Here is an 8,295-nt window from a genome sequence, read left to right as displayed (position 1 = left end):
GGCCTATGTATTAAAGGTTAAATTCACTATATAAGAGAGTAAGGGTTTAAATGTCTACAACAAAAGTACTCTTTTCCTATATGCAGTTTTTCAGCAGTGCCAGAAAGGCAAAATGCCAAATAAAAGGGCAATTTCTCTACTGGTACAGAGAGATTTAGATTTAAAAGTGAGGATATAAGCTTGATTTATGATCAATGGACAATTCATCAAATTGCTCTGCTATGCTGTTAATTAGCATGTTTCATTAAAAGAGTCGGGGGATGTAATGCAAATAAGAAGTTCCATCTGTTTAAGTCTCAAAAATCTCTGTATTTAGATTCATACTTAAAGTGGAGCCTGGGGGCTACACCATTATATAGTTGTTGGAAATTGTCTAGACTGCATTACTTTCTGCCATTTATATTCACACATAATTAACATTAAGCTGCCAATAAAGTATACAAAATAACATCAATCCTGGATGTTGTGTTTATAGTGACAGGAGGCCCACATGAATGTAAAGTTGGTTTTAAGTGTTAATGAGTATAATGAGAAAGATATTGACAAGAAACAGGCCACAGTTGTTCATTGGACCATATTGCGTAATTTCATTAAAAATTTAAAAAAATTATAAAGGATGTGCATGCAAAAGAAGGAGGTTAAAATGAATATAAAAGAGGTATAATATGTCTGATTTAAAAAAAGAGAAAGCAAATCTGAAAAGATCTCTTGGCCATATTGTATGCATGTTTTGAGACGGTCCCTAACTTCAGCTCGACAGTTTCTTGTCTGTGTAAGGGTAAAAAGTGAAAATAATACCTGTTCATCATCAGTCAAGCTTTATCTTGTACTGCACCACTATTTTGGTGAATAGTGATGAAGTGTATGAGGATGAACCTTATCTGAATATTGAACTTTAAACTGTCTTCTCCACTGATAGCCTTTTTTTTTTTTTTTTTTACATTACTGGAAATCTGAATCATGGGCAGCCACATTGATTAGCTCCTAGCAGTTCCTGTTTGCACTGTACAGACAACATTTCCCTGCATTACATTTCATGGATTAATATTAACAAATGAAAAAAAATCTGCACATGATGATTATGAACCTTTTTTTAATAATCTCTAAACAAATGTATAGATCCTGGATGGCATTGGCATTGAGATACCAGTGTGTGTATGATGTATGTGAGTTATGACTCAAGAAGAAATGGTTTAACATTTGTAGCCAGTCAGGTGACATTGGGATGTTGTTTGTTTCTGCTTTGAGCACATTATCTGTTCATATTTGAATAATTTGTTTATGTTCATTAACATCCCCAGAAGAATCCTCAATATTTAGTGTATTTATAGTACAGAATAACAAGGCTGAGAAGGATAGAATAGAAGCCAGACTTTGACACCTGTACAAAAGATGACGTTGTATGCATTCCATTGGCAGCTGTGATAATATAATAAGATTATGTAGCTAAATTTGACTGACTCGGTGGATTATATGATTATATTACTGATTCCAAATACAGTAATAAAACACAAATTGGACCTACAAGGTTTCTGCAGCATGCCAAAGAAACACTCAAAGCTTAGAAAGAAATGAGTGTAGGATGAAGGGGGGATAACAAATGAGGGGAAAAGGGAAGGACTGAGGCCAGATTCTTTTTTTTCTCTTTTTTTTTTGCTATCAGCCCACAGCTAAAAAGTTTTATCCGTCTCTCTTCATGTGGGCTATTTTTACCCTCCCCTCTAATCCCTTGCTCTTTGATGAGGGGGGATGGAGATTGAAGATTTTTTTTTTTTTTTTTTTTTTTGAGGCGACAGAAGGAAAGAAAACCACTTGTTAGGAAAGTCCAACCTCATTACCATAGATGTTACTCATATGCAGAAGCACACATACAAGGGCAGGGAATCACACAAGTGCATATTCAAAAAAAACAACAGTATTAATGCAAGTGCACACTCCATTTAGTGTTTATGTAAAGTACGTTATTACATGCACATCATTGTATTTACAGTGTGTACTATGTGTGCCTATTTTAGTATCCAAGTGTCATCACTTCATATTCATATATACACGCACACACTTTAATGTATGTGTTTGCAAGCATGTGTGTGTGTGTGTGTGGGTCTTTGATCAAGGCGAGCACAGTTAGCACTAAGCTTGCTCCTGTCTGTCACAGAGGCTCATCACAGGCTTAATGGAGCAAGTGGGGATATAAGTGTGATTTTGTATATAGAAAGAGTCACACACACACACACACACACACACACACACACACACACACACACACACACACACACACACACCCACACACACACACGCATGCAAACTCCCATAGCCACATAATACATTATGGATTACAAGTTCCTTTCCTTTAGATAGAGTCGGCACAAGAAACATAATACACTCCCTTTTTTAATCTGCATAGTGCAAATCAGTAAAATTTTAGTCTGATCCTGGAAGCTTAAAGTTGTAATTGGTCAACAATGACAGCTGAGTACTTAGTGCTTTACTTTATGTGGAAAGCGGAAAGCTTGCAGACTTCACATGGGCAGTTTGATGTTGTAGCCTGAGTCATATGGGAAAGGAAATGAGTGTATGAGGGCAGCAGTAGGATAGAAGTGCAATCTTACAGACTCTGAGAACTAAAGGCAATAACATAAAAGGATTGCTGTGCACTAAGATCTATGCCAGTATTTACAGTATGCGTTCTGATTAGAGTCAAGTGCACAGATGAAACTGATGGACCTCTGCGTGCAAAAGACCCTTCATGTTACTTAAACCAGCCCACTGTTAGTCAATGTCCCTGCTGGAATTTTTCTAATATTTCTAAAATGAGTTGTGAGTACAATAAAACTCCTCAAGAAGCTTAAGTAATATTCAGGAAGGGTCTTGTTAGCCACATTAGGAGAGTGGCACAAGGGATATGTTGCCAGTCCTGAGCGAAATCTTCATTCCTTAACCCTGGTTACACCAAAACGTTACCTCTGCTGTGCTTGTGTGTTACTGCACTGCTGTGTCTCGCACACTTACAGTGTTCACACAGGCTGCGCTGGTGCTGCGTTACTGCAGCTGCCAGCCCTGTCTTTCTACATAGAGCTTGACTTTGGCAATGGCCATCAATAAAATAATCAATAAAATGTTTCATATCATTTCATTATAAATATAATTTATATTTTGTTAAGACAGAATTAGATTAAGCAGTGTGTGGTCAGTTGTGGACAAATAAACAAAAAATTAGGCGTGTCTGGTTGGGGCTACTTCTGTGTCAGCGACATACAGTCCTCACACAGGATGTTTTTTCGTTTTTTTTAAAATAATGTTGATTATATCTGCCAGTTAAACCCCTGCTGTCACCAATCCAGGTGAAGAAAATCCCTCCACGAACCAAACACACAATAAACCTCCGAACTAACTTGCAAAGTTGATCTGAAGCTTATATGGGGCTTAAACAGTCTGAGTTAGTCATATCATGTGGATATCTGTTACAGTATTTTAACATCAAATTCCCTCATTGTTTTTTCATCGGACAGTGTTTCTGTGTTGAAATTTAGTGACAAAAACAGGGACTTTGGCACTAAAAAGACTGTAACTGAAAGACTGTGAAGATATCTACTTGTTTTGACTAGTTTGGACGACTGAGGCTTCGTAGTAGCTTCAGATACATTTTTAAATATATTTTTGCACAAAAGGAGAACTGTGGATTTTGGGCTCCATCACTTAAAGTGTAAGGTCAGTATGAACAGGAGGAAACATTATGCCAAGAAAAACCTATTTCAGTGGTAATTTAGGAACCTGTTATTTGAAGACAGACCTGAAACATTGTGAACCCATTTTTAATTGTGTACAAGGATTTCAGATTTTGTTTTCACAAAAGAAAAAATATAAAACTCATCCGAGTTGGCATACTGACAGCTTAAAATTAGTATGCATGTGCACAAAATATTCACTCTAACACATTTCCTCTCTTTTCTGATGCATTTTGAAAGAAATTAAAAGTTGTACTAAAGCATACTGAAAACAGGAGGAGAACGTGATAGAGATGAAGAGAGGACAGAATATTATGTGCAGGACTTTACATTAAAAAGACAGTGAGGGGTTAAGACAAGGAAGAAAGACAACAAACCAGAGAAAAGGGAGAAGTAGTGCATATGATTTTCTGGCACTATAATAAAATGTGTGGGTTGAGGATTAGAGTGTAATTTTAGGGACACTGTGTCCTCAGAGTAGTCAGTTACCTTGGCCTATTCTGCATGTGTGGGTGGTGGGATGTATTAGAATTCAGATGGGAAACAAAATAACTATCTCCCTCATTCTATATTATTCTTTTTTTACTCTTTCTCTCTCTTTCCTTCTCCGCTCTCATTCTCTCCATCTACACTTAACTAAAAAAGGTAAAACACAGAGACCTCAAAAAAGTTTGCTCAGTCCTGCTTCTGTTGGTTAAATGAAATATTTCTTCAAAAGAAGTTAGGTTATTTCTTTTAAATTATGTAAAAAAAAACCCAACTATGCATGCACTCATTTCTTCCCAAAATGGTCACTGCAGTTGTATTCTTGAGTCAATCAAGAAAAAGAAAAAAAAAATTAAGTCACTTCAAATTAAATGGTAAAGCACATTCGTAGTCTTCCAACCAGTCAAAGCACTTAATACTATGTGCCAGCCTTCACCCATTCGCACGCACATTCATACACAGATGGCAGAAGCCACCATGCAAGGTGACAACCTACTCATCAGGAGCTTTAATGCTCATTCACACTCACTCACACACACCAATGGCACAGCCTTTGGGAGCAATTTGAGGTTCAGTATCTTGCCCAAGGACATTTTGAATTGAGGAGCCGGGGATTGAATAGCATGCATTAATATCTTTCTCTTTAACAGCATGATTTATATTCTAGTACATGATAATTTTATCACTGGAATAATGCAGTAATGGAGGAATAACACATACTGTAAAATATTATACCAATTAATTTGATGATCACTTTTAAAGACACATTGCTAATGCAAAATGAAGAATTGAACATTATAATGATTAGTGTTTTTTTAAAAATGGTAAAGCAAATCAACTTAGTATGGTTTGACTCGGCACGGCCAAAGCGCCAATGGAAAAACCCTATAGGAGTGACCTATATACCTTTTTACAATTTCATGATGACAGAGCTTTATAGTTGTAATGAAAAGACTGTGTATTCTTATATCTAATTTTTCTTCCTTCTCTGATTTTCAGTCCAGAGTCAACACAGATTTAAATACGTGCCTCTAGACTATAAAGTATAGAATGGAAGGATATATGGTTCCAACTTTTTTCATCTCACAGCGAAGCTGGCAGGGCACTAAGCTGTAGTTTTTTTATTCAAACACGGAGGATAAGACAAGGAAAGGTCCAAGACGGTCAAAAGGGAAGTTACAGTCTATTTTTGCAAGATTCCCAATGCAGCTCCCAATTTTTTTTACAGATCAAAACTCACAGACTGTTCTCACAACTCCCTAACTATCAGAATGGAAAAACACATAAATAGTTGTAATTTTTTCTCTAATTAAAGCTACTTAGCATTTCCAGTGATGGAGGTGGGACACTGAGGTTTAGTAGCAGTGACCTACAGTACATGCAAGTCCTGCCAATGGACAACAATAACAATAGAAAACACAGTGCAGCATTATAACTCAAATATGAGTGTTACTAGCATGAGTCATATTAACAGATGAAAAACATGAGATTGCATGCTGTAAATTGTAACATTGTTGGCACTATTGTCATGATTTTGATATTATCTTGATGGTCATTGGTTGGGATGTGATTAAACATGTCAGTTCACAGCATTTGCGTTTTGTGTTACAAATGTCACATTCTAGAGATGTTATTATAAATATATATATATAACCATTGTATCTTCAGCAAAATAGTTGCTTTGTTTGTCCCATCTAAAATGATACTGAGAACTTCACACTCATGACACATTGCTTATGTGCAACATTGCATTACCATGGTCCAATGCAAGTATTTAATGAAAAAGCCAAGAAAATAGTGATTTTTCAAAATGTTTACATTCAGGGCTGTACCTACAACATGAATTTGTCTGGTTGTTTATATTGTATGTATTCCGTGAGGCCCTGCTTGCATTGGACCAAAAAGTGCAAGCCCCCCCTTTTCCAATTATCCAAAGTGATCCCAATTTACCAGTAGCTAACACAAACAAGGCTAAGTTGCATATACAAAAGAAACCACAATGATTTTTATCATGTTGTTATATGATGGATTCATCTAACCATTGTAAATCAGATGAAGAAAAGAATGACAGACAAACATCCATTTAATTTAGGTTTACCCTGCTTGCCTAAATGCATTTCCAGTGTCAATTGGCAGCAATCACTCTACACAAGACCTTATTGCTCTGCCCTTTGATGTTCACTTCAACGCTAAGAAGGTAGCAGCTATCTCAGTCCTGGATATCCATGGTGTATGGTGTAAAATGACAAGACAAATGTATCAGCTGCTGAGCGGAAATAAAGGTATGCAGGCAAAATTTCTGGAATGCTACCAAAGAAATTGTTGGACAATATGTTTTGGTGTGAAAAGCCTTCCAAAATATTGATTGGTTTACAGTGCAGAGAAACATTTGACTCAAGCAATTCCACACAGTGGCCCATGGCTTGGCCCATGTAGTGGAACCAGCTATAACAGAATATTTGGTTATATCCCACAGCATTGTGCATTCTCTCCAGGTGCTAATTATTCATGATTAATGCACAATTAGCAACTTACAAAATTGACTACAGAAGAACACATTAGCAAATGCTATCAGCACTACTACATCACCAACTATAGGGAATCAATTTGCTTAATTGAATTATGTGCATGGAAGCTTACCTTGCAAAAATGAATTTAAATTCCTTTATTGGAGTCCATGCTACCAAGTTTATGGCAGTGGTGAGATGTAAAATAACACCTCTATAGAGAATGGAGCATAATTACAACAGTGTAGACCTTGGCCACACTACCAAATATTCAGGGAAACCTCAAATACTCAGCTTTGGCCACCACTGATATAGGCTTTTTGATCACCACAGTATGTTGCCAGGCAACTTTTGGTAAAAGTCCACTACATACAGAAGGCCTGAAAGGGACAGTTCACACATCTTTACCTGGTTACCTAAACAGTGAAGGGCAACCGCCTGACTGGCAGTGGTGGGATTTGAACCCACTCCTCCTGAGAGACTGGAGCCTTAGACCACTCGGCCACACTACCAGACGCAGGAATCTCGGTCACAAATCTGTCAGGTATTTACCAATGAAAATCATGTAGTCAAGGCCTGCAACAGCACATATAGCATCAGCTGCTTGCAACATAATTATGGTGTCCGAAACAGCAGCAAAGGGGAAGGACATCTCTGTCAAGCAACTAGTGGCATATGGTGTATATTTGCATGAAATCTTGGCAATGTGGGCGTGGATGGACAAGACAGAGACTGTATGGTGCCTTCCTGATTGAAAGGGTTGACAATTAGGAGAGGATGATTTCGAGCCATCGACCTTTGGGCTATGGAGTCAGTACGATTCCCCTGTGGCACTCTGCCCATAGTTGGGCTTGCACCTGCATTCGGCGATTCCAAACCAATTTCTTATTTGTAAAAATTTGGTGAATTCTACCTTTTCACGGAATGCACACTTACAGCACACCGTGAGGCAGTTGTTGAACTTTTCTCTGACCTTCATTTTGAGGATCTTTTACACCTTCCTTGACCATTTTATGGCTGGGAACACCAAGTACGCACACTAAAGATGGCAGTGGTGGGATTTGAACCCACGCCTCCTGAGAGACTGGAGCCTAAATCCAGCGCCTTAGACCACTCGGCCACACTACCTCCGCTTCAGACGTGCCATGTTTGACCAGCTATGTTTCCAAGAGAGAGGAAACAAAATCAATCACATTTTAAAGCGTCAATGTCCGTAGCGACACGGAAAAAAGGCACAATGCTGATATCCAACATTATTGAACATCAAGTGTGAAGAGCAAGAATTTCCCTGGTGTCTGTGCTTTGACTTAGTCTGGGTATACCTATGCTCTCATACGAGCGACATTCCAATTCGCCCTGAATGTTAGCATGGCCAAAAAGACAAAATCTCCGCCTGATATAGGGAACCAATCACAGAACGGGAAGGCGGGCTCAAGACGATGACGACCGTAGAGCGACTCTGTTTACATCCAGCATGGCAGCAACCGTTCAAAGCAGCAGTAGATTGTGTGCTAAATAAATTGGAAGGCAAGTTCACTCTGAAAATAGAACAAAAACTTGCGCTACATGATTTCCTT

The 8,295-nt window shown here is 38.0% G+C and overlaps 1 non-coding gene across 1 annotated transcript; it reads right to left on the bottom strand.

The window, feature by feature from the left end:
* Positions 1 to 7,764: 7,764 nt before the first annotated feature.
* On the bottom strand, positions 7,765 to 7,846 carry trnal-uag (transfer RNA leucine (anticodon UAG)). Its single transcript has one exon. It is a non-coding gene; the product is annotated as a tRNA-Leu (tRNA).
* Between the last annotated feature and the right edge of the window lie 449 nt (positions 7,847 to 8,295).

This window comes from Scomber scombrus, chromosome 9 (assembly GCF_963691925.1).
Source record: "Scomber scombrus chromosome 9, fScoSco1.1, whole genome shotgun sequence".
NCBI classification, from domain to species: domain Eukaryota; kingdom Metazoa; phylum Chordata; class Actinopteri; order Scombriformes; family Scombridae; genus Scomber; species Scomber scombrus.
Note: the sequence above shows the minus strand (reverse complement) of the source record. Positions and strands in the feature narration are given on the sequence as shown.